The following is a 25,445-nucleotide window of genomic DNA, read 5'->3' on the forward strand; positions in this document are numbered from 1 at the left end:
CAGCGGTATTTCAAACAGATCTGCTTACTTTTTGTTGCTGTAATGTCTGCGATTTTATCGACTCAAAGTATAAATCTTTTCTCGTGGTGAAATGTGAACTGGCAGCTCTTCTGATTTTCCGTCTTGTGTCAGTAAACTGAATTGTCCTACAGAATACCGTCACAGAAACCCAAAAGGGAATTATCACATGGTTACAATCAAACGCGTGGAGTCGATAGATGAAGTCAGAACGAATTTAGGTCCTAACTTTACTGCAAATCACTCTCCAGCAAGTGGATGCCTGCATCAGTGATATCTGCTGTGCGTGTTATTTTTGTTCAAGTGTGCAAATGTGCGTGAGTGCAAGTGTGTCTTCATCGGAGGCACTGAGCTACTCAACTGACTGAAAGGCTGAAACTCCAAGAAGAAAATGAGCCTCACACTGACCCACTCTTCTACAGCGACAGGCGAAGGAGTTGAGAGGGAGATGGGGCGAGAAAGTCGTTGAGGGTCACTTGAGGTAGATTACTGGAGAGAGGCCGGTAATAATGAGATGCATACAAGAACAGAGGATGAAGGAGATGCAGGAGAGGATGAAGGGTAGTGGTTGGGTGAGATAAAATTGAGGGAGAGGGCAGGGATGGAGGAGGTTGGAGTAAAGAGAAGAGGGATGTTAGAGGTTAGGTGTGAACAAAAGGAGCAGTGAGCGAGGAGGAGAATGGACGGGATTAAGAGAACATCGAGGTTCAGGTGGAAACAAAGAGGAGTTTAGGAGCACTTCAGAGCAAGGAAAGAAGGGCTGGAGGTGAAGTGTGGCTTTGCTGTGAGGAGTTCCTGGGATCTCCATAAATCAAACATACCACATGCCATAAAATAAGAGTTTTTCGCATCTCTGCAGTCCAGCACTTGTCAGGAAAAGCGGCCCCGCGGAGGTAATTGAATCAGGACACAAAAACAACAGAACAGACTCACGTTGAGGCGGTCGGGCGCAGCTGGGAAAGCAAAAGAGACCCTTCTTTTAAAGAAAATGGAAAGGAACGACCAGGGGAAATAGTGGTATTTGGAGACCGAGGTGTCCAGAGAGCTGATTCTAGGCGGCCTTTCATACAAGCCAGGGCTCCAGGTGCAGCACAAAGCAGGTCTGTTTCACAGCCTGTTCCCCACCACCTCCTGTACACCTCGAGTCTCACCCATCCTTTTTTTTTTTATCGTTTTGTTTAATGCAAACTGCAAACATATGACTGCAATCAACCATCACGCTGTGAAATGACAACAGAGAGGGTGAGAATGGATTCAGATTTGTCCCCTGACAAAAAGGACGTGCAGCTTAAAATAAACCAGTCTGCACAAAAATACCTGCGACAGCCTGTCTGCTTTTACAGGCTGCGAGCATGTTGCGGGAACGGGAAGAAGCTGCTGACTTTAAAGCGCTCTGTTTTGCAGCGTGCTTTTAATTGGGCTCGTCCAGTAAACTACCACTATTGTAAAGGGGAAATTGCCTGTAAAAACTCGGTGAAGACTCACTCTGGGAGCAGCATGTGAATAAACACAAACAACACTAGGTGTAAATGAGCCTAATGGGGGTGGGGGGGGGGGGGGGGGGGGCCTGAATCGTATCTACAGCTGGCCCAGACTGTTAATGTCTGCACTTTTTCTATTAGACGGGACCCCCTGGCTGCCTCGTACAATTATGTTATTCTTCTGGGACTGTGAGTGTGGGTGTCTGCACTGTGAGACGGTGTCTGGAGGTGATAAAACAGCAGAAAGCACATAAATAATGACTTAATGATCCCCTCCACCCTAAGCTGTAATGATGACGATGGAGTTTTGCAACCCGGGGACGCTGGTGGAGGCGGGTGGGGTAATCCACATGTGGCCTCCAGGTGTGCTTAACTTCTACAATGTTACTTCTTAACCTCTAAACTCACCAAGGCTACACTCACTTTTACTTTGTTCCTTCTGCACCGTCCACACCGCCGCGTATACGGCTAGAAATGTTAAGCTTTTCTCGCGTGGGCACGAAAGCTGTTTTCAGGAGAATAAAACCGCTGAACATTTGTCTTCTTTTTAAGGAGAGGACGCGTGTACACGATGGAAAGAAAAAATGAAATGGGTAGTTTTGAGTGACAGACTGGGAGGAATCAGACGCCGAATCAGACGTGCGGCTAAATTATAGTGTAGTCACTGAGGCAGAGATAAGAGTTTGCGTAATTGTCCAGGTACGTTCTGCTGCCAATGCTTTACAACAAAAGCAGTAAATCATGTGGCTGTAAACTGTAATTAACATCCTTTTGCCTCCTTCCCGTTAATCATGCTCCGCGGCTAAATATTGATGTGTTTGAGACATTTTTGAATGTCGTGCTGAAGGTGTTTTTAATTATTTTGCCAACAACTAATTGGCTTTAGCAGCGTCTGGGAAGCTCAGGAGTTCAGCGAGAACTCTGAATGTCATCGATTTACACTGACAGTGGGGGGGTGGGGGGAGATGTAGCACTAAAGAGTGAGAATCAAAGAAGAAATAACGTAAGCGTAATCTGCCAATTAGTATAATTGCTTCAGCTAAAAATTATGAACCCTGGATTCCAGAGAGGCTGAGAAATCGCACGTAGTCCACATATGTTTTAAAAACCAGGCTAAGAAGAAGCATATATTTGGAAGGAGAAAGTGTTAATCAAAATATATAAGGAGTCAGCGCAGGTGTGCAACTGCGTTGACGACAGTGACAGATTACATTAGGTGATCTGCCACAGCCACCATAGTGAATCATGGCAAACTCTAATTATATTTTGACTTTACTGTGATCACCATTAATTAACACAATTATCATCAAAAATTTAGTAAACTTTTTTAAAAAGTTCTTTTTAACAGAGGATTTCCTTGAACTTTAGTTCAGCCAGAGATACTTTCATTCAAAGGAGATTAGTGTCCTATCTACAGTTAATTATATTTAGAGGTATGGCTCTATTCTGGGACCTCTCTGCCCGTCCACGTGCATACATATAAAGCCTGAAGCTGAGAGGAGCAAAAACAAGAATACAGAACAGAGTAGCCACCACGGACACAACACATGGCTTTGATGGAGTCAACATAAAAAGGAAGGGCTGGGGTAAAGGTGGGTAGCAAAGTGGCCTGCAGAGGCAGCAACAACTGCAGACAGGCTAAGAAGCACACTGGGTTTAAAAGACCAGACAAATCAGGATCAGCGTCCCTGTAAAATGGAATGACAGTTTTATATAGATTATCTTATTTTCCTAGTTGCTGGAAGCCAACTATAATTCAGCAATAAATGAAAACAAAACGGCTCCAAATTCTGCTGTTATGTAATTAACACACAAACACTCCGAGTTAAAGTGGGAAGAAGGATTGTTGGCACCCCTCAGTGAGTTACTGAATCATGACTGTGCTCCCTGACCTTCCCCCGTATCAGACGAAGGTAAGCGAAAAAGATTTCTTCCCTCTGGGGATGAGTATAGCAGTAACATCATGGTTTTCAGTGCAGGGTGAGAAGGAGGGTGGATATTATAATGGGGCTGAGGAAAGAAGAGATGTCTAATTTTCTCTAAAACACCCAGAATGGTTTGTGGATCTCCAGATGCATATCTCAGGCTTTTGTAACACAATCGGAGACATTAAAAAGAAAGAAATGGGCTTTATTCGCACAATTACCTCCTGAGTATCAGCTACTTGATGGTGTCTAGCAACAGCTTCCTCTTCACATTGTGCAATACAACTCCTTTTTTTTGTGTGATCTTCTAAAGTCAATAAAACGACATTGACCCTGCGAGAAAGGGTGCCCTTTTGCCCTCTGCTGTTGCAGTGATGGGAGTACTTTTCTACCCAGAAAGCCCTTGGGGAATAGCGTGAAGCACAAAATAGATCAGGATGCTACGGGGCCCCTGGCTTCATAAGGGCAGAAGTCTATTTTTAATGACAAGCGGAGCACCGCAACACAGTGTGGCGGCAGGGCAAGTCCAGAGGAAATTTATCCGCTGCGTAGGAGTTCCCTCGCTCACTGCGCCTGTCTGAAGAGTTCTGAGGCTTAAATCAAAAACAACTGCAGAGGGTTTTACCTGCAACAGAAAATCTATTTTGTTGAGCTCATCTCAGCTGGTGCTCATTAAGGAAAACTTGGGCTTTTCGTTTTGTGCAAAATTTTATGCAAAATTTGCAAGATTTTTTTTGCATCTGTGCACATTTCCTCCATTTTTGCATGTATCTGTATTTGAAAGGGCAGCTGGGGAGGAGGGGTCAGATTTAGGGTCAGGCCGGGGTTGCGACCAAACCCATTCCTGAGAAAGTGAAATTGGAGCCTTTCCTCTTGAGCCACTGCATCCTGCTTGACCTCCAGAGTCCTGCATATATGCGCCTGAGCTGCATGTGAAACAAAGAGCAGAAGTATTCCTATTTCTCATATTTGTACACAGAGATATTTTTGCTACTGCCTCTACTCTCTCTGCCTATTCTCAGGGAATTATTTGTTGATTTCACTTTTCCATCTGACAGCCTCTGTTTCTTTTCCTTAGTCGAATCTCAGCCTACACTGCGCAATGCTGCAGGGTTTAAAGCTCATCTCCTCCGTACCACAGAAATACACACAATACACACCTTAAACTATGTGTACAATGCAATGTGTGTTTTAGGCGCTTTGGAGTTTCCTTGTATTTGAGTTTTCTTTTTTCTATGCAGGAACAAGGAGGGAGGGGAGGAAAAAAACACATCTCATCTCATCCTAAAGCATCTTTTAACAATCCTCTTCAGTCCCAATAGGGCAGCACGGCGGAAGCAGCACAGGCAGAGAGTCAGCACAACTCTTGAACGTAACTCACTTCTCTGGGGAACTGAGCAACACAATAGAGCCGGAGCAGGATAGAAACATTCTTTGGTTTCAGCATAATCAGATGACTGTATTACACTGTCTACTGAAAAAAGGATACTGATGGCAATATCTCTACAATTACTCATTGTCTTTTGGAGCAACTGATATCCTTATCGCTGAAGCCCAGTACCTGGCTCGACTTAATGTTCCACAACAAACTAGCCCGTGAAATCAAACTCTCACCTGCGTGCAACAGCAGTCAGCTCCACATGACCACATCCTCTTATACGCAGATAATAATAACAACAATAGTAATATTAAAAATCCAGCCAGCTCAACATGCTGAAAAGCTACAAAATAAGGTACCTGCTCCTGGCAGGCATCCACCCAGTTTCCAGCTGAGGGCTCATTCTTCCTAATAGTTTATTTAAGTAAGAATGAAATGTTATTCAGAAGGAATAATAAGTGGTTTGTTACTCACTGCTGGTGGTTTAGATCGGACCACACATCCTCTGTGTGGTTTCACCTTCAGAACTGAGAAGGCATTGTGCCTATGACCGGGTAGACTACACATTCGCACTGAAGCTCCACACAGACCGGTAAAGAGGGTGACTCATGAGAGTCTCATGTCTGAAGACTGTTTGCGGGCAAAGGTTTGAAAACAAGGAGCTCTTTGCCACACGACTGTGTTTTCTTGCTTTTATGTTATGGTATTTTATTAAACATAATACATTTGTAAGTGCTTCGATGTTATATACATTGTGGAATTGATAGACAACTTATTCTTGATGGACAAATGGATGTTGTTAACCTTTGTTGTTCACTTTTGCATGTTTAAGGGAGATATTAGCTTTTAATTCCATGATTCCTTCAGTCAGGCTAAAAACAGCTGCATGAACCTCGTGCAGTATTGAGATCATTCACATAAGAGTGTTTTAACCTATAGTTTGTTTACTATTTGCTAAACTTTAAGCTTTTCCTCCTGATTTTTCTACACAGAGAAAAATCCAAGTCAGTCCACTCATTGGCCAGATGTGTCTGGACCGAGAGCAACACAAGTAAATACAGGAAGAAGGTGCCATGTTCTTCTTTATTGGAGAACACAGAGAATTCACCTTGATTTCACGGCTAGTTGCTGTCCCCTACAGACCATTGCACATTTCTAGTACCTTTCCACATCCCAGAATACAACGAATCCATGGCTACAAGAAGTTTTTCAACTCAAACGTACACCTGGTAGCTGGTTCGGATTGAGGTTGGCTCACGTTCACACCATAAACGAACGTCTCTTGAGTTAATTTGGAATCGCACCAAAACCACCTCCTCCAATAGGTCTTGGTGCGGTTGCTTTGGTCCACGATTACTTTATTCACACCTGCATAAATGAACCACACCCAGGGGAAAACGAACCAGAGCTCGATCTAAATGGATGAAACACTGCAAGTGTGAAAAAAGTTTAAAAAGCTAAAATATCAATACAACAATTAAATTATAGTTCATCACATAAAAACTCTTTTGTAAGTTATTACTACTTATGATCCTATTATTATTGACCTTTATGTTATTGACTGTAGACGTGAATGTAAATCTAACTGGCTGTTTGTCACCCTGTGTTGGCCCTGTGATAGGCTGCCGACCTTTACCCCACCTTTTACTATATGTCAGGTGGGACAGGCTCAAAACCCCCTTGCTATCCCGAATTAAATAAGCAGTAGAAAATGGATGGATCCAATTAAATGATTACCTTGGATAAGCAGTAATAATGGATCAGTGTGGAAAAAGTGTTCCACCGTTGTGGTTGGTTTTTATGATGTTAAATATTTAGTCCAGGTATTCAAAGTAAGAGCCAAAGGGTCATAAGAGTGATCTAAGTATAATCCTGAGATAATAAGCAGTGTGGGAAAGACAATCTCTGTTCTGGATTTGTTCTGGTTTGTGGCGTTTTCATCTTTTGGTGTAAAATTTTAGACGATAAATGCCAATGGTTCTTTGGGGGAACTGCCAACAATAAGAAGCCCAAATGCAGTGTAGTTTTTAAGCCAAGAAATCTTGGGGGCTATTTGTTTAATCTCTTATATTGAAGCATATTTTTAAAGCTGATTATGGGTATTTGTATAAGATCTTAAAAAAAAAAAAGTAGCTACAAAGCAGCCATTGACGCATATTTTCAAAAGTAGAGTGGATTAGAAACTTGTAAAAGCATAAAAAAGGAGACGCTGTGTCAACCTATTCAGAATAAAAAACTTCTTAACTATTTTCCACAACCTGGGATGCAGATATTTGGCAAAAACTGCCAAATTTCTGCTTCAAACTGAGGCAGCTGGGACAAGGAAATGAGCTTCTCTGATCTTTGTGGCAAATAAAATTGTTTTTTTTTTCTGAAGAGACAGTAAAGGAATGCAGTCAGGACACATCTGAAAGTGTAAAAGTAGAGATTTTGAGGATTTTGAAAAGTGACATAGACATATAACCTTTATACCAATTTTCCCTTTCATTGCCTTACTCTTTTCTATCACCTGTCCTCTTCCTCTGCCTCCTGTCTTTCATCATCTTTCCTTCTCTTGATGTCTTAGCTCTCTTTTCTCTGTCTTGTTTGGTCCTGTCCTGCCCCTTTTTCCCTCTCTGAGGACGTCTTGCACTGACAGCTGAATCCAGCAGACAGATGCATCCGGGAACAGACTGGACTGCTGCCTCTTGAGGGAACCTCCTCCTTGTACACTTAACAATTTCCCTCAGACCCGTTCACCCTGCCTGTCTGCTCATCTGCCTATCACCCTTTCCATCTCCATTTCTTCAGTTTTCTTTCCCCTGCCCTTTATTTTTCCATTCAAAAAGCAGGCACCTCCCCTCTTTGTTGGGCAAACTTAAGCTCTTATCTTTTCACCTATATCTGCGTTGTCGCCTCTCCTTTTCTCTCTTTATGTCTCTCCTCTAATCTCCCTCTGCATCTCTCTTCCATTCCCATTTTTTTCCCCGCGTGGCCAAACTACAAGAAGTGGGCCGCTTTATCTTTTTAGATGTTATCGCAAACTTTCATATGAGGTCGGATAAAAAAGAATATAGCACCCTCTGTAATTCCGTTTCCTCCTTCATCTGCTGAGGGACGCATCCTCTTGCAACTTGAATATTTTTTCTTCTCTTCCTTTTCTTGTCTTTTTTTTCGAGGATATTGCACTGATTAGCCCATCATAATGATTTCAAAGTACAGATAAATGTTTTCATTTGCTGAAGATTAAAGTATTTTCTGTATTTATATCCTCTCACTGATCAAATTAGAGCCTCTCCGGCTGTTTGCGGCGCTGCGATAGATGAAGCTCCGATAGTACTAAACGCATCACATCAAAAAAGCTTCTTATCGTATAATGATATGCTCCATAAAGATAAGGAGCAAGCATTTTCGTCCCACGAGGAGTTAAAAAAAAAACAAAACTCAAACCCGCGACCGATTGCGAGCTACATAGTCTCCTGTTTATTCGAAGGCATACGGTAAACACAAATAAAAGCGCAGAAATCACACACATGGGCCTGCTTTAGTAGTGGGTGGGCGCCTAATTTAGTTGTGACTATACATAGCAAAGAGTCTCAAAGTCTCGCAGGAGGCAGTCCAGTTTTGCTCTCATCTCAGAGGTGCAAGCTGCAGCCTGAAAGAAGAAGCTCCTACAAAAGGGGAAATATACGAGCTGAGCGCCGCTATCAAATGATCCTCTCATTCATGCTTCAAAGTCATTCATCTTCCAGAGAAATACAGCAGGGTGACGGCCCGGAGAGGGAGAAAAGTGTGTATTTCCCCCTGTGTATGTCTGCATGTGTGTTCGGTGACAACTCATGACTCATTTCACCCTTCAAACAGCCCCGTGGCACTCAATCAGTCAATAAACAAAGACCAGCAAAGCTTCTCCTCCACTCTTTTTTTGCCCCCGCCTCTCTTTTAAAGAAAAAAAAGCCTCTTTTCACCTGACTCATTACACCTCATCACACACTCTCTCCACGCTCCCGCCTTCTCATCCTACCCCCCACCTCTCAGCGACTCTCCTGGCTAGCTTCATCCCGACGCAAGTGTAAATGGAAGACTACAATACACTCCGAAACTTAAAGTTTACAATAATCGCCTCTCCTGATGTCACAAAAAAAGAGTGAAAGTTGGGAGCCTTCTCTGTTCAACCTTTCAAACACCCTCTCAGCTTGATCCTTAGTAGGGAGAAAGAGGCTTTGGGGATTATTCAATCATGACCCAAATAGTCCGCTCTGTGTTTCGCCTGCGCTGGCATCGTGGTTAAAAGACAGATTCCTCCACTATCTGAGTGGGGTTGGAGGTTGTCGTGAAAGAGGGGGACAGAGCTAATGCAGTGTAGCTGTGCTGGCGAGTGACGGCTGGTTTAGTGGTGCTAATTCCTTCTGACGTGTGGACATGCGAAGGGATGTTTAACTCAAACCGCAGGCGTTCACTCTTGGATCCAAGCAGCAGAAGCAATAGCACATCCAGGATCACATATCGCTCGCTCACACCTCCCTGCCTCACTCTGAACTCAAATTATTTCCTACACCTGCCTTTGCGCTGCTTCTGCTGTTTAGCATGCAGTGTGAAATTACCACAGCTTCCTCTGTCTGTTTTACAAGGATAGGTCCCATCAGAGAACTGGTGTGTTTGTGCATGTCTGTGTGTGTGTGTCTTTTTACACGTACACTTTTTTATCGTTTCATTTCCACCTCTTTTGCATGTCAGTCTTAATTTTGCACCTGTACGTGCCTTGTTTTTACTTTAGCTCACTTTACCCCGACTGAGCAGCACTGTAATATAATAGTCCTCGCAGGAAAACAGACTCACAACGTGAGTTTTGGAAAAGATGGCGCCATGTTTGTTTTTTAAAAAGCGTCAAACCTTTCACGGGTGACCTTGACGGAAAGGGACTCGGATCTCCGTGCGGCACACAGAGACGTAGACTTTTGTGAGGATAAACAACAGATGCTTTGGGGTTGCATTATGCATCCCACTTCATAACTTCCGCTCTCTGTGGCAACTGTTAGGACACTTTGGCCTTTAAAGAACAGAAGTGGCGTGGCTGATAAACTTTCATTTTGCCAACATTTTCATTTCCTCTCAACAGCCTTTCAAATCCCCGGTAGGAAACCTTGAGAGTAGCCATAGCAACATTGCACCATCTCGCTATATCACTGACAATGACAGAAGTGAAAAAGAAAGAAAAGGAGAAAAAAAATGCTTAGTTTCACCCTGGCAACTTTCTCTTTTGTGTCAGGACAGGTCAGAAATGGCACAAACGGGCACTGAACTCTCCTCAAAATGAATTATAAAGTTAAACAGTCATCCAACATGTGGGATGATTCTCTGGAGCTGCCACAGTCTTGAACTCAAAAGTGGCAGGAGGACCAAGGAGGAGGGATGAGATAATGGCAAAGTGGTTGTGATGTATAAATAGCCTGTGGTAGCTTGAGGACAAAGCACAGCGGGAATGAGCAGAAAACCACTTCAGCTATTGTTTGCGACTCCAAGTTTCCTTGCTTAGGAGCAATAAATCATCCATTTGGGGAGAATTAGTCAAATCTGCCCTTCCATGCAGTTCTCACCCAATAAACTCACATCTTTTGTGAGGCTGCGTGTACAGAGACAAACTATAACAAAACCCCATCTTGCTGGTGTCACACAAATAAGTAACCAATGGGGCCTTAGAGAGGCCAGAGGCTAATGGCTGTTTAGTTTGCACGTGCAAGACAATGCCTTTCGCTTTCCCTCCCAACGGAGCTCGACCCCCGAGGGGATGTTGAATCACAAAGGTCGACAACAATGGGGCTTGTCATTCAATCAGTTTCCACGGTGACCACACAGTCTCACCGTGCTCCGACACCACCAGAGTCATCGCAGAACATCTTCAGGCTGGGACTAATTGCTGTGTTTCTGCTGGGGTTCTGTGTCAGCGCTCAGGCAAACTCCCCACGCAACACAAATATCAATCACGGCTAATCATATGCTGCTCCTCACAGCACGCTGGAATGTGGAGCAAGTTTACATACAATGGGCTCATGTGAGCCTGCTGCTCGTCTCTCTGTCAGTGCAGGAGTTGGTGGTGGGGTTTTTTTTTGCACGCCACAAATACTGCTTATTACAGTTTCCCCTGTAAACGATCATTAGCAAATGCAGTTTTTCCTGTTTTGTCCAAGCAACCGTCCAAAACTCAAAGATAACAAATGCACTTTTATCAGAGACCAAGAAAACGCAGCAAATGTTCACATCTGAGAAGCTAGAACCACTAATCTGGATTAAAAGTTACTTAAAAGATTTATTAAGCTTCAAAGTAAATGGCAGTTTCCTCGATTAATTGTTTACTTTTTCTCTCTTTAAACTGATGACTACAGCTCTGAGCCTTTTTTCCTCTCTCCCCATTCAATATTTCTCAAGCATTTCAGCAATTTTGTCCCAAAAACTTCCTAGCACTTATTTCCTCTTTTATTTCCCCTTTTTCTTTTCCAAAGGGACTTTAGCTTCCAGCGTCTAATAAAAGGCCTGAATAATTCTTCCATCTGGATGATGGTCACTTATTTCCACTGGTGTGATGGCACATTCGAGTCCCAGCATCCTTAAGGTCAATACTTAAGAGACATCCAAAAAAAACCTTGCAAAACCGATAAAAACAGCGAGTCTGAATGGAGAAAAGAGTTTGGCATGGGTTGGACATTCTGGACATGACATGTGAGAAAAATGTGCACGATTTTGTAAAAGGTGTTTGCCTCAAGCCAGGAAAAACATTGGGGAAAAGCAACTTAGTTAACAATTATAATGTACACTCATCAGCATAGTCACAGTTGGAGATTAGCAACCCTCTAAACGTGCTGCAAGGACAGGCTCATGAGGGGCATTGAGGTAGCAGCAGAACCACATACATAAACTCCTGACAGCAGAAATCTTTCCATCTCTTCTTTTCCCCCTTCACAGCAGATCCCTCAGTATATTTAACTTCTCCTTTCTCATTTTTTTAACCAACTCACTGACGAATATGATGAATGCCATGTCAGTTTGGCTTTTGTGGAAGAGTTCTGCTTGCTTGATTTTTTTTCAACATAAGAAAAGTTAAAATGAAGCTTTTATTCCAATAGCAAAATAACTTCTCTTTATTTTCTTTTTTTGATAGTTTAACAAAAACCCTGGGTAAAAAAAAAAAGCCTCCAAGGACAGCTCTGGCTGTGCAATGTGTGAGTGAGCAGAATTTAATTTGAGGTGCATGGCTGAAAAGTTTGAATACCTCAACAAAGAGATCAGCAGAATGAAATAAACTCGGCACATCTTGTTATTGTGATTAAATGAAAATTACTAGCATTAAACTGCGGAAAATCTGTGTCTCTCAAAGGGCACTCATTCATTCTTGTGGAATCAAAACGGTGAGAAAGAAAAATTCAACAAAAGCTGCAGAGATTGAAATCTTTACTCTATTAAAGCAGGAGCAAAACATTACATATAAAAGCAAGGACGTTTATTATAAGGAAAAATAATAATAAGTGGAATAAATCCTTGAATAACATCAAATTTTGTTTTAATGGTTAACTAAAGAAGATGTGGATGTGAAAATTCAACAACTTGTCTCCTGTGAAGCCACTGATGTTTTCAGGATTGGTGCACTGCCATTTGCTATACTGTTGGGCCCTTTTCCCCCCTTATTTCTTTTCTTTTTAAAAATTGTGACACACATATTTTCCAAGCATCTCCCAAAATAAGTCGGAAGGAGTGAATGAAGCAGAGGCTTAGCTATTAGATCGTGATATGAAACCCTAATCAGCTGTAACGAGATATTAGAAAGAGGAAAGCGAAAAGCCAGACACTGCTGCGAATGTGTGAGATGTAAAGATCTGATGAAAGCTGTGAGGTACCTGCTGATGGCCGCACTCTGCCAGCACCACCAAGCGGCGAGACGTCGCAGAGCACAATGCAAAACTTCTAAAACTGATTATTTACCCCATTGTGGAGAAGTGCAGGCATGTGCCCCAAGGCATGCAACCCTATCCCCATCCTGCCGGATACTGTTTGGATTTTTTACGCATGTTAACGTGTGATTTAAGTACAAAATGTCATTTAAAGATGAGTTAAAGTCGTCCGTTGTGATCAGGAGAAAAACATGTTAAGAAATGCAGAAATCAGACGCATATCTGAATAACATCAATACTGGCGCAGAGCTCAAAATAAAACAAAAAACAAAAAAACGCTTTTTATTTTCCATGTCTTACCAAGTGAGGTGTCCAACTCCCGGTCATCTAGTAGGGAGCGAAGCTGCGTGTCTTGTCCCGGTGAGAACAGCGCGGAGGAAAAAGACAGAAAGCAAATATGAGCTAAGGAGAAAATATCCTCACTTCAGCTGTGCCTCTGGTCAGAAATGGACCTCAGTAAAACTCGGTTAAACGGAGATGGTGCCGTCTCCGTGCCGGCGGAGGAGCCCCGTGTGCTATCTCTGCTCCCACGGAGGAGCGCTCTGGTGCCGGTGGCTCCTCGGCGCACGATCTGTAATCGGACAACGCACTGTCGCGCTGCGCCACAGACGATATGCCTCCGCTGTGTGGCGAAAAAACGACGGCGCGTTAAAAGCAAAACTTTCCTTGCGCTAAAACGCTCAGCGCCTGTGCGAGAGGAGCGGGAGGAGCGGAGGCGGCTGATGCGCCCGGTGCTGCTGGCGGTTACAGCTGCGCAGGGTTGCGAGCAGGGTTTTGATGGCTGAGGACTGCGCCCCCACTTTGCGCGTCCACTCCAGCAGCAGCAGCAGCAGCGAGGAGAGACGTGGCAGCGGCGCACAGCTGTCCTGCAGGTGGAGGAGAGGACTAGAGCTCACTGAGCGCTGGAGCTACAAGTGGGATGACAGATTTGGAAGATCTTCAGTTTTTCTTTTGTTTTCTTTCTTTTTAAACATATTTACTTAGTCATGCACTTGTTTTCAGGTGTGGAAATCTCCTCTAGATCTTCTCTTTCATGAAGGTCAGAGGTCAGTGTCATAATCTGAAAAGCACTCCCTCCCTTTTTTTAATTGAACTCATTTGCATTAAATCCTCAGGGTGCGTTCAGCTACATTTGGAAATATAATCCTTCTTCAAAGGGCTTAAATTTAATTTTTCATATATTATAGATTTTTTGAGTCAACTACCAATCATGTGCACAACTGGTGAGCTAGTGAAGGACACTTTAGCAGAGAGGGTGCTTGCTGCAAGTGGGTTTGAACCCTGTCATGCATATATCCATCAGACCCAGCTGCTCAGTATTGTGCGAATCCTTCAGATAGACAAAAGCCACTCGCCGCTCTCTCAAGTTCATTGAACAGCAAATTCATCTTATCAGAAAGTAAAGATTTAACATGTAGGTTATGATATGTGTGTGTCTGTTTCTGTGTGTGTGTGAGAGAGAGAGAGAAAGAAGAGAGAAGCAAGACAGAAAGTGACAGTGGCGTGTGTCTGCGCCTTTGTATATTTTAATAGCGACATCCTCCGGTTCAATTACCTATTTATCCCCTGGTGAATGAGCGCAGCCCTCTATCAAGCTCCAAAAGCCCAAACAGCCGTACACAGCTTTAAGGCTGTGACTGAAAGTGTGTCTGTCTTTTTGACAGACACGCTGGAGAGTCGACAACAGCCTGTTAATATGCCTCTTCGTTAAACCAGAACATGCCTCTGTGAATGCTTCTGCTCCCCTGTATCCACATCTAAATTCAAATCAGGTAATTTTCATAAAAATGTCGCTACCCACAACGGGATATGGGGGGGGGGGGTAAAGCTGAGATTTACATTTCAAGTGGCCTCTGTGCAACTCTGGGAAATGCGTGGGTAACCTTTTCTGTTCTCTTGCTGCACAGCGAGATGCAAAGGGAGCAGATCTGCGTTCTTAAAATATCAGAACAGATTGGATAGAGATATGCAATGCCAAAGGCAATGGTAGTGACTGACACATACAATGAAACAATAAACTGAGCTCTGATACAATGAAGTGACTTTGAGGCAGTAGCTTGCACTTTCATCAGCTGAAAACGCTGTGACCTCCAGAACTTTTTCACTTTGCTTCAGGAATTTCAGGCTCTCTTTTAGTTCGCTTGGTTTGCTCTCCCGCACAATAGATGTTTTACTCCCTCACGGCCAACGGCGAAAACCCGCTGAGCTGCAGCTCAACTTCAGAGCAAAGGAAAAACAATGGCGTGTCTTTGAATGGGCCATCAGAGTCGGCGATGGATGATTGTGAGTATATTAGCCTGTGATGGGGAGGCGTAAGAATGAATCAAAGTTACACAGGAGCTTGTGTCTCTGTGTGTGTGTTTGTGGAGGTGTGTGCGGCTACCTTTGTTGCTTTGCTGTTTTGATGTCAGGCAAATGCACTCAAGTTTCTAGGCAACCACAGAAGAAGTCTCCTATACTTCACCCCGTCATGTAAGATCTTCGTGGGATGTATTTGTGTGTGTGTGCTTGCTGTTTGTGTATTGTTTCATCTGGCAGCTTCTTTGCGGAATTGGAGATTTCAGCCTTCTATGTGACTGAATAATGGTTCAAAAATATTGTCACGATGAAAGAAACTGAAGGCCAGCTTTTATGTATATAAAAAATAATAATACCAGAAGGGAAAAGCAATGTCTGTTCATTTTTTGTCATATTTCCTTCATGCAAGCATGTCCATTTGTAGTGTGTGTCTCTATACACTGATGGAAGGAGATACTAACAGCAGGCCAAGCTCCTGCATTAGTGCCAAACCTCAACCGACCACAGTCGAGCCCCTAAAATCACTTTGTCACACAGGCCATCTGTCACGCAGTTTCTCTGCCGTTTCAAGCCCCATGTCATCTCTCACCTCGCAAACACAACCCGTCAGCCAACCTGGCAGCTGCCTGGACACTCACAAAACACACGCACAAGTGCAACAGCGCTCACATGTTGTGGAGCACTCGCATGCTAATACGAGAGTGACTACAAGCGGCTGAGTCAAGCTAGAACTCAGGAGGTTGAGCGTACGTGTGAGTAAGAGGCAAGAAAGATGTTTTGGTCATTTCCCAGGAGAGGAAGAGTTGTGGAATAAAAGGGGGCACATGAAAAGATAGCAAGGGTGAGAGAAAGAGAGAGAGAAGAGCCGGCCAGCTGTGAAAGACTGCAGTCATTCCTCACTCTGAGCTCCATACCTGCAGACTCAATGAGCCATCCCACGCTGCAGCAGGGCCAAAGCCGTGTGATTTCTCAGGCTTACTCAGCCTTACTGTGCCCCTGCAGCAGCAGCATCCAGGGCCTTGTAGTGCCAAGACTCCACAAAGTCTACTTCCCCCGCCACGCTTCATGGGAGGAAGGATTGGACGATGATGCCGTTACTGTCAGAGTGTCAGAGGAAGTATGTATGCGACGGGGCAAAGGGCTCTCCGTGAGGTGTCAGACTCAGTAAAATTATTAAGGGCTTTAAGTTTCTGTAGGCTGCTATTTTATTCAGCTCCTTACACATTATTAGTCATGCTAACATCATGCTGTAGGGATGACGATATTGATCTGTCAGCCCACCGCTTGGTTCAGACTTGAAATAGCTCATAAGAATACTGGATGGATTGCTATGAATAGAAGCGCATGCACCCAGAGTACCCAGAGGGTGAATCTCAATGCCTTTAGTGATCCACTGACCTTTTCTAGCGCCACCAGGAGGTTAGTTTTTACTGATTCTGTGAATTCTCTTAGCAGAGGAGAAATATTAGCCTAGAGTTGGTGAAGACGTTCCAAGACGATCAGTTCAGCGGGTGAGCCCTCGAGAACATGTATTAAATGAAATTTGCTGACATTTACGTTCTCATCAGATGAATTAAAGCATTCCTGGTGATCATTTTCACTTCCCACATAGTACCACCATCAGACGAAAAGGTTTTACTGGTGCAGTAGTTTGGTTTCAGACTGAATGCTTGCAAAAATAATGACTTTACTTTTTAGTACCGGCAAATATTATCATGTTAACGAGCAAAATTTAGACGTTAGCATTGTCACTTGGAGTGTTTTTGAAATTATGACCAAGGAGGGAGTTTTTGCCACTGGCTTTATGAAGTACTTTCTATTCATCTCTTGCAGTGCACCTTCATTTTTATTCAGCTGTTTAAGCCATCTTAAACAGAGTACCACCCCTAAGCTGTTTTAGCTTGGGTAACCCTCCTCTTTTAAAACATGCCTCTTTATACTGGCTCTTTATTGTCTAAATACCCATCGTTCCTCTTATGGACGGCCTTTAGCCTTATTGTCTGATGGTGCTACGCATGAAAAACTACAAGGTATAAGCATGCTGATGTTAGCAATTAGCTCCAAACGCTACCACAGTCGCATTAACATTAGCATGGTTCAAACAAGTTGTGACTGAGGTAAATATAGCGCTCCCCTGATTGAGCTTTATACTCTGTTTTCTCACTTATAACATCATTATGAACGTTTACTCCATCTTTATCTGACCCTTGTAGTTCTGCCCTGGTCTCATCAGCCTGCTACAATGCAGTGCAGCGGTATGATGGAGTGTTTATAAGAGCCAAATCCGTCCAAAGGTAGTGAATGAATGAACTTGGTGAGATAATGAAATGCAGCACCAGAGTCCAAGAGGGTCATCCTTCTCGCTCTCTGCTGAGGTTCTGGCTGGCTGTATTTGTCTTTGTCCTCCCCTCTATGGCCCATGATGGATAGCAAAAAGAATAAGGCTGATAGTGAAAGTTTTTTTTCTTCCCTATTCTTCTTTTTTTTAGTATCCTTTCTTTTTTTTTTCTCCTCCTCCATCACCATTAGTGAGGTGGCAAAGTTAAGGGCTGGAGAGATGAACTCTGTGAAATTCAATCATGGGAATTGAAGGTTTGGAGGCACGAGGTCTTGGCCCCATGGGCAGTTTGGAGATTGCTTCAGATTAATTAATGTCAAAATGGAGAGACCGAGGCCGTAGAGAACAATTATATATGTGACTGGTGGACACGATGTTTGCCATTCCCACTAGAGAGAGCAATGTGCTGATTTTTGTCTGTCTTAAGAAGGTATTTTATTCCCAGTCAGTAATTTTGAAGACCCAAAGGCAATTTAAGTGGAGATAGACTAGGGAAAGCTACCCATGGCTAAATGGATAGAAAAATAAAGCCACTTATGTAAGTACTAAAGGCACGTATAATCCGGAGAAGCCACAGTGGGGAAAACTACCGCCATCTCCCGTGCATTGTAATCTTCTGAAGGCAGACGTGGAGTTAAAAGGGGAATAACGCGCAGTTAAAAATTCAGATTTCATTTGTAATGACTTGTTAATGTGTCTGTGCAGTGGGATCACCCTATAGTCTCTACCATGTGTGCGCAAAACTTTCTATGGTCATCTTTAAACGTACATCGTCGTCTGCAGTCAGAGCCACTCCTCCAGCTTTTTCCACCACATTTTTAGGTGATGTTTACATGGGCAGTGCTACCTCAGATTAAGCAGACAAATGCACTGTACGCTGCTGCTTCAGGGCCTCGTGGGACCAGAGTGATTCTTCACCAATACTGACCGAACCGTCTCCGGAAACTGGAATAAATCCTCCAATTTCTAACTCGGCAGAAGCAATTTGTTTCTTTCAACGCTATCTTGTATTTCAGGGTGACTTCACTGGCCTCTCACTGCATGGTGCTGTCTGTTCTCTCAATGCACACATCCATCCAAGCATGGCTACGCATCAACTCAGGGTGCAGGCATCGCACAGTTATATTACATACATAAACACGACACGTTTACAGTCGTGCACATATTTTCAGGTGTCCCCGATATGCTTTCTGCCTTTGTGCAGGTTTGTGTGACCGTGATGCACTCCAAGCAGGTATGCACAGGAAACCGAGATTGGTCTTCTCGCTACAGTGCACTTTTTTCCTTTTTTTAATCTCCAGAGTTTAGGAAACATGATTTATGTGTCTGCAGAGGAAACATAAAAATCCAAAAAGTATGTCAGGCTTTTCACAGTTTGCTGGACTAAACGTTAAACACAGACTGAGGAAATTGAAAAGATTTGCAAGAGATGTTTAAGTTGCCCTAAAATATGCACGCTTACGGTGAATGAAACACATCACTGTCTTTGCCTATTACAGAGCTGATATCTGCATCTTCAGCCAACTCTGACTTTCATAAACTGGCCCATTAAAGAAGAGAAAATAACCAGCAAGGCTGACAACAGCGATCAAAACTGGCTTTAACCGATAATCATCAAAGTCATTACTGGGATATTATCGTTTCTTATTATTCTCAGCAATAAAGATCCTGTATTTTTTATAATGAGCCTGCAATATGGCAGGGGAACTCATTAGAAAGGAGGCATTACTGGAAATTCAGACATCCATCATCTCTTGTAGGAGCTTGCTCATAACAATGAACTTTTTTTGACAGGCAAAGGGGTTTTTGGGTAATTGTTTTTACCCCACATTGGACAAACAAAATCATTTTAATTACTGTCAGCTTTCCATTTAGAGGCTAGAAGTCAGAGCTGCACCAGGATGTGTGTAGGAGGTAGAGTGAAATATCTATTTTTCCATTTATTAGCTGAGATGCAAGTGTAATGCTGAGATGGTGATTTAACCGTGAGCTTGTTCAGAAAGTCTTCTCTCTGAAGTTGTCTTAGGAGCTGCTTTGCCTACTGATGGGAAAAATGAGCTCGGGAGAGTCTAGCTGTCCTCGCGCAGTAGAGCCGGAGCCGTCAAAACGGCATTATAAGATGGAAGCACTTGCTTGTTTTTAAGAAATTTAGGCCATTCGGCAAAAAGGAAGAAACTCTTTTGCTTTGGCTTTGAACATGCCCTCCCCCCAGAGTCACTTTCACCTTTTCCCATCTTTGAGGTATGCCTTTGGACAAGATGAAAGTAAATGTCTGAGCACTTCAGTCAGGCAATGCTAGATAAACTATATGGAGGAAGTTAATATGAAGTAAATGTCCCCGAAAGGAAGAATTCTAAGAACAAGAGACTACCAACGCTCTTTTGATGGTGCTGGTCAGACTGCTGCACAGTTTTGTGCTAAATAGGAAAAGAAAAAAAGAAAGAATTTATATTATGTGCAAGATTATTTTTAAGACCAGTACACCCAGTGGATACTTTATTAGGTAGACCTTGCTAGTACCAGGTTGGACTCGCTTTTGTCGTCAGAACTGCTTTAATTCTTCATGGCATGGATTCAACAAAATCCTGGAAATATTCCTCAGAGATTTTGGTCCATATTGACGAGAAAGCATCACACAGTTGCTGCAGATTTGTCATTCACAGCCACGATGTGACTCTGTTCCACCGCATCCTAAAGCTGCTCTCATATCAAAGCCATTTGTGTACAGTGAATGAACTCATTGCCATGTACAAGAAAGCAGCTTGAGGTGATTTAAGCTTGCTGACATGGTGTGTTATCCTGCTGGAAGAAACCATCAGAAGATCCACTGTGGTGACACTTTGGTCATAATGGACATGGACAGCAACAATACTCAGGTAGCCTGTGACATTTAAATGATTGATGCTAAGGAGCCTGAAGTGTGCCAAGAAAATATCCCAGACACTATTACACCAGCAGCAGCTTAAGCCGCTGATGTAAGGCAGGATGGACTCGTGCTTTTGTGTTACGTCAAATTCTGATTCTGCCATCTGAATGTTGCAGCAGAAATTGAGATTCTGTCCAGGAAACTTCTTTTCAGTTTCCTGTTGCCCATATTGTGGCCAATTTTAGCTTCTGTTTCCTGTTTTTAGCTGACAGGTATGATGAAGCCTATCTGCTTTAAGGCTTGGTGACTTGGGTATCCAGAGATACTCTTCTGCATACCTTGGTTGTAACAAGTAGTTATATGAGTTATTATTCAGGGTTCATACACCTTTTTCAGGGTTAAATTCAAGCACTTTTTAAGCACTTTCAAGGTCCATTAATGCATGAAAATGCAAAAAGAATTCAATTTGCATTACAAATCATTCGTAGGTTGACTTAAACACCTTTGTTCCCCTTTTGTTAAAACATTGAAAAACGCACCACACAAAATGCTGTAAAAGGAAAAGGCTTATATGCATAAAGTGTATACACTCAAAACACACATTTCACTTAAAAATTATGATGTGCAAATGTGAACAAACCAACTAAAGAAAGATTTTCATCTCCTGTTGAAAAAAAACCAACAACCCCACAAAACAAGAAAACTGCACTAAACACCACAAAAAAATACAGCAAGGCAAATTAATAAGTCTTCCAATCAGATATTGATGCCTATTTCCTAAATGACGCAAAACATAGGAGACTTTTTTTTTTAAAGTTAATTCCTAATAAAACTAACTGTAAGATGTTTAACTACATTGCTGTCTGGGCCTTTAAAGTGTTTATGCTAATAATATCATGTACACTAAGACAGACATGGACAATAACACTGACCGGGAGAGGCTTTGAACAGATGACATACTCTAAAGCTTCCATCTAAAATCAGTTTATTTATTTAAACTATCATCTGTGATATTATTATATTGATATTATATATTGTTCATCTCCTTTAAATAAACGGACAGCCCTAAAATATGAAATATTCATAGATGAAAACACATAAATTTGTCTATTGTCTCAGTGGCTGATAGTGCCTCACAGGCCTCAATTGAAACGGACTGACATGCAGATGTGCAAGGCATCCCAAGCGTTGAAATTTTGCTGTTAGAGAAATAAAAAACTTGCAAAGTCTATCTCAGGGGTAGTGGGGCTCAAGGGCCAGTGTCCTGCAAGTTTTAGATATCACCTCGGTTCAACACACCTGAATCAAACTATTAGTTCATTATCAGGCCTCTGGAGCACTTCAAGAAATGTTGAGGAGGTAATTTTAGCTATTTGAATTAGCTGTGATAGATCAAGGACACATCTAAAACCTGCAGGACACTGGCTTTTGAGGTTTGGTGTTGCCTACCCCTGCTCTATCTGATAAGAAAACTATTCAATCAGATAGTTATTTGTGGTGAATGAAATACAGTCACAGTTTCAAGCAGTTTTAAGCACCACATCCAAAATTCAAGCAGTTTTCAAACCTTGAAAAAGCAATATTAATATCCAAACATTTCCAAGGATTTCAAGCACCTGTACAAACCCTGTACTATTACCTTCCTATCAGGTTGAAGCAGGTGTCCTCTGAAGATCAACAAGACATTTTAGCTCAAAGAACTGCTGCTCACTGGATATTTTCTTTTCACATCATCCTCTGTAAACCCTAGAGACCGCTGTGCAGGAAAATCCCAGGTGATCAGCAGTTTCCAAAATACTCAGACCAGCCCGTGTGGCACCAACAGCCATGTTCAAACTCACTTAAAAATCAGCTTTCTTTCCCATTCTGATGCTTGCTCTGAACTTCAGCAGGTCATCTACGTGCCATGTGAAAAAACTCACATGGCAATGAGTTGCTGTTGGGCTGTTGCTACGTGATGGGCTGATTATGTAATTACTAGCAGTTAAACAGCCCAATAGCTTCATACAGCCTATGTCTAACAAAGTGGCTGATTGAAGTGTATATTCTGTTGAGATTGGGGGAGTAACTGTAAGTGGACACTATGCTCTGTTCAATAATGAAATCATCTATGTGATCAAGCCTGGTATTCAGGAACACTTCAAGGAAGTGAAAAACTCCCCCCGTTTCTTTTTAGTTCCTTTCTGCTTATAGAGCTTCTCTGTCTGTGTCTTCACATTGTCTGTTTCTTTATCTACCTTTCTTGCTTTGTCCTTTTATATTTTTTATTATGGCAGTTATTTTTATTTTTCTTTTGCTCTGTGTCTTCCTGCTCTCGCAATTTTTCTGACCTGATTGTGTTCACACATTTTATGTTACCATAACAGGGATTTTTTTAAAAAAGTTCCTTTTTTTTAAACATCGGATGGCGAGCAGCCAATATAGGATGGCAATCAAAGAGTCCAAGAGAGCATGTGGATTAATAAAAATAAATCAACAACAATATAAATGCTAAAAATGAGTCCAGATGAGTCTTTAAAATAGTCTTGTGGCCTACAGTGGAGGAATAACAGCTGACCTGTCCTCCCAGTGTGGGGTGCTCACACTGGGAGCAGCTCATTAAAACAGGGGTCACCAACCACTACATCGGTCCACGTTCTCTTTGCCATAACCCGATCCCTCTGCTGATTTCTTTGTATTCCACTTGACCAAATGCTGGGACTGATGCCCTGCTGGGGCTCACTGCTTCTGGATGTTTGGCGAAACACACTCTTCTCCATGTTTTCCCTCATTACCCTTCCATGTTCTTTGCAGCACTTCCACTCTATTGTTAGTCCCGCTGTTCTGTCATTTTCTATCTGTTTTCCTCAGCAGGGGTAATTTATTACTTTAATTAAGGGAGGTGGAAATTAAAATATGTACAGGCATTTAAAACAGTGATTTTCAAAATAAATGCACCCAGAAATCCAGAAATAGCACACAAAAGCATAAACCCCCCAAATAAAAACACATGTAGTGATTGTCATTACAGTGGTTTCCCACATGTGTATTTATTCATGATGCTTTCACTACATCTTTGTCAGCCCATCAAGGTATGCTCTGTCTGGATGTCTCACTTGTTTCTCTGTTGCTGTTTTCAATCAGTGTTATTTTCCCTGTTTAGATTTCCTTGGTGGGACTTTTGGCTGGATTATTCTTCCCTGCAGCACCTTTTGTTGTTCACGCATAGGTTTAATTAAAAGTTGCTTTTGTTTTCTGTCTTTTTCTTTTATTGAATTGAACTTTAAAAGAACACTGCAGACAACAAAAACACTGTATTTGCATTACTCACGCAAATGCATCAACAAATATTTGCCTGTAATGACCAACTAGTGGGAAAACAAGCTTCTTTATAATATCAGCTATAGCTGGAATTAGATACTTTGAGAATTTACCAGGAAGTCCTGCAGTTTTCCTTTGTTTTCTCCAGGCACAATCCATCTCTGTGTAACAGCTGAATCAGTTTCATCCTTTATTTCTGACTGTCAGCGTCATTAGGAAAATCCACAGTCTGTCAGAGGGTCGCAGCTGATATGATATATCATGATATTTTAAAATTCTTTATCAACTGTTCGCCTTCATGCTTGAAACTGAGTTGATTTGCATCTTTGCATAGATGCAAATCAACAAAAATCTTACCTTGCCAACTCGCCATATGAGGTACGATCAAAAAGGTAAAAATGAGATCAAATTTAAAAACCTTAACTGGAACTGGCTTGAGACCCATCAACATCATCTTCCCATGCACCTCCACACATCTCATCCTGACTGCTATTTCTAGACAGACCATGCTTTCACCATGGACTCAAAGCAAAGCAAACATAGTCAGATAAAGAGTCCAGACTTTCTGAACCTGATGTGCATGCCTAGAAGTGTGTCAATTTCTTTATGACCAGAGATGGGAGGGAACTCATTTCACATCAAGGGCCACATACAACCCAGTTTAATCTTAAGCGAACCGGACCAGTGAAACTTTCCTGTTGGTGAAAGAAGAAGTTTAAGTACACACTTATTCCTTAAGATATCTGATAATAAGCAACAAGTGTCATTTCAAAAATATCTCGCGGTTTTGTCTGCATATCCCTGTGTAATGTGTAAAATTACAGAAGCTTCATGCCCACCTTCATTACTTTGATGTAGAGGCCATGGGAGAGGTCATTATCAATGGGAAAAGCAGTAAAAGTAACCAAAATACATTTAAAAGTCTAAAAATTTATGCCAACATCACATTTTTCAAAGTTGTCTAGTTGGTCGGATTGGAGTCTTTGCTGGGCCAATTTTGGCCCTCAGGCCTTATGTTTCGCACCTCTGTCTTTGACATTCACGAGATTTGCTTCTATAAGAGCCAGTTCAGCAAAATGTCTGTTTTTATTTATTGACTTTAAATTAGATAATACTTACAGTTTGCAGGGATTAAACCAGATTTCGTCTTGCAATATTCAAAATGACATCTTTTAAAGCGATACATTGTAGCGAGAACAGCTTCAACAGCAATTAGTCATGCATCAGCTTCCTCAGCACCCAACAGTGTTCAACACCTAACGGTGACAGTTCCATATGTGAAACATTTAGCTAACTGGTGCCAGGGGATGAACAAGCAAGCGCAAACATATAGGTTCCACTACATATAAAAACCTTTTTAAAGGCATTATATCTTCATTTGAATCATGCAAGCGATCGATCAGTGAATATTAAAGGCTGTTTGGAAGAGATTTAAAGAGCTAAATATCACATTTCTCCCCATTCATTAATAATTTGGCATTCATCAGATGTCTGGGAGAGTCAGCTGCAGCAATGCGGAGCTTTTAGAGACATTCTCAGTCCAGTCATTTTCAGAAATTTTCATTTGCTCTTATAAGATCAGAGTGTGTTACATTGCCCTCAGTGGTGATAACATATCAGAATTTATGTGCACAAGTCTACATTTCAAGTGGCAAAAGCTAATTATTTCTTAATTGTGTACTTGAAATCTTTCCCTCAGGAAGGCCACTGATTTCCCAAGTGTGACCTCTCGGCTGGAAAAGGCAACAAAGGAATAAACAGCCAGACTTTGGCACTTTGTCGAGCGAGGCGTGCGCTTCTCACTTCAGCAACATGTGCATTAGCATAATGGCTACATGGAGCCCCATCAAACCCTTAATTGATTGGTTAATTGCTGAGAATCCCTCAAAGGTATCCTAATGACCGACTGGTGTTGCCTT

At 42.3% G+C, this 25,445-nt stretch overlaps 1 protein-coding gene across 3 annotated transcripts in view; it reads right to left on the minus strand.

The window, feature by feature from the left end:
* sema5a (sema domain, seven thrombospondin repeats (type 1 and type 1-like), transmembrane domain (TM) and short cytoplasmic domain, (semaphorin) 5A) overlaps positions 1-25,445 on the minus strand; it is a 174,088-nt gene that overhangs the window by 142,835 nt on the left and 5,808 nt on the right. Inside the window, exon 1 of one of the 3 annotated variants that reach the window (XR_003273311.1) lies at positions 13,025-13,578. The exons of 1 other annotated variant lie outside the window; for it this stretch is intronic. The gene's annotated coding sequence lies outside the window, so the exon portion shown is untranslated. Of the gene's footprint in view, positions 1-13,024; positions 13,579-25,445 lie in introns of those variants that run through there. One more of the 3 variants, XM_026179438.1, reaches the window with a different exon arrangement.

This window comes from Astatotilapia calliptera, chromosome 9 (genome assembly GCF_900246225.1).
Source record: "Astatotilapia calliptera chromosome 9, fAstCal1.2, whole genome shotgun sequence".
Classification (NCBI taxonomy): Eukaryota; Metazoa; Chordata; class Actinopteri; order Cichliformes; family Cichlidae; genus Astatotilapia; species Astatotilapia calliptera.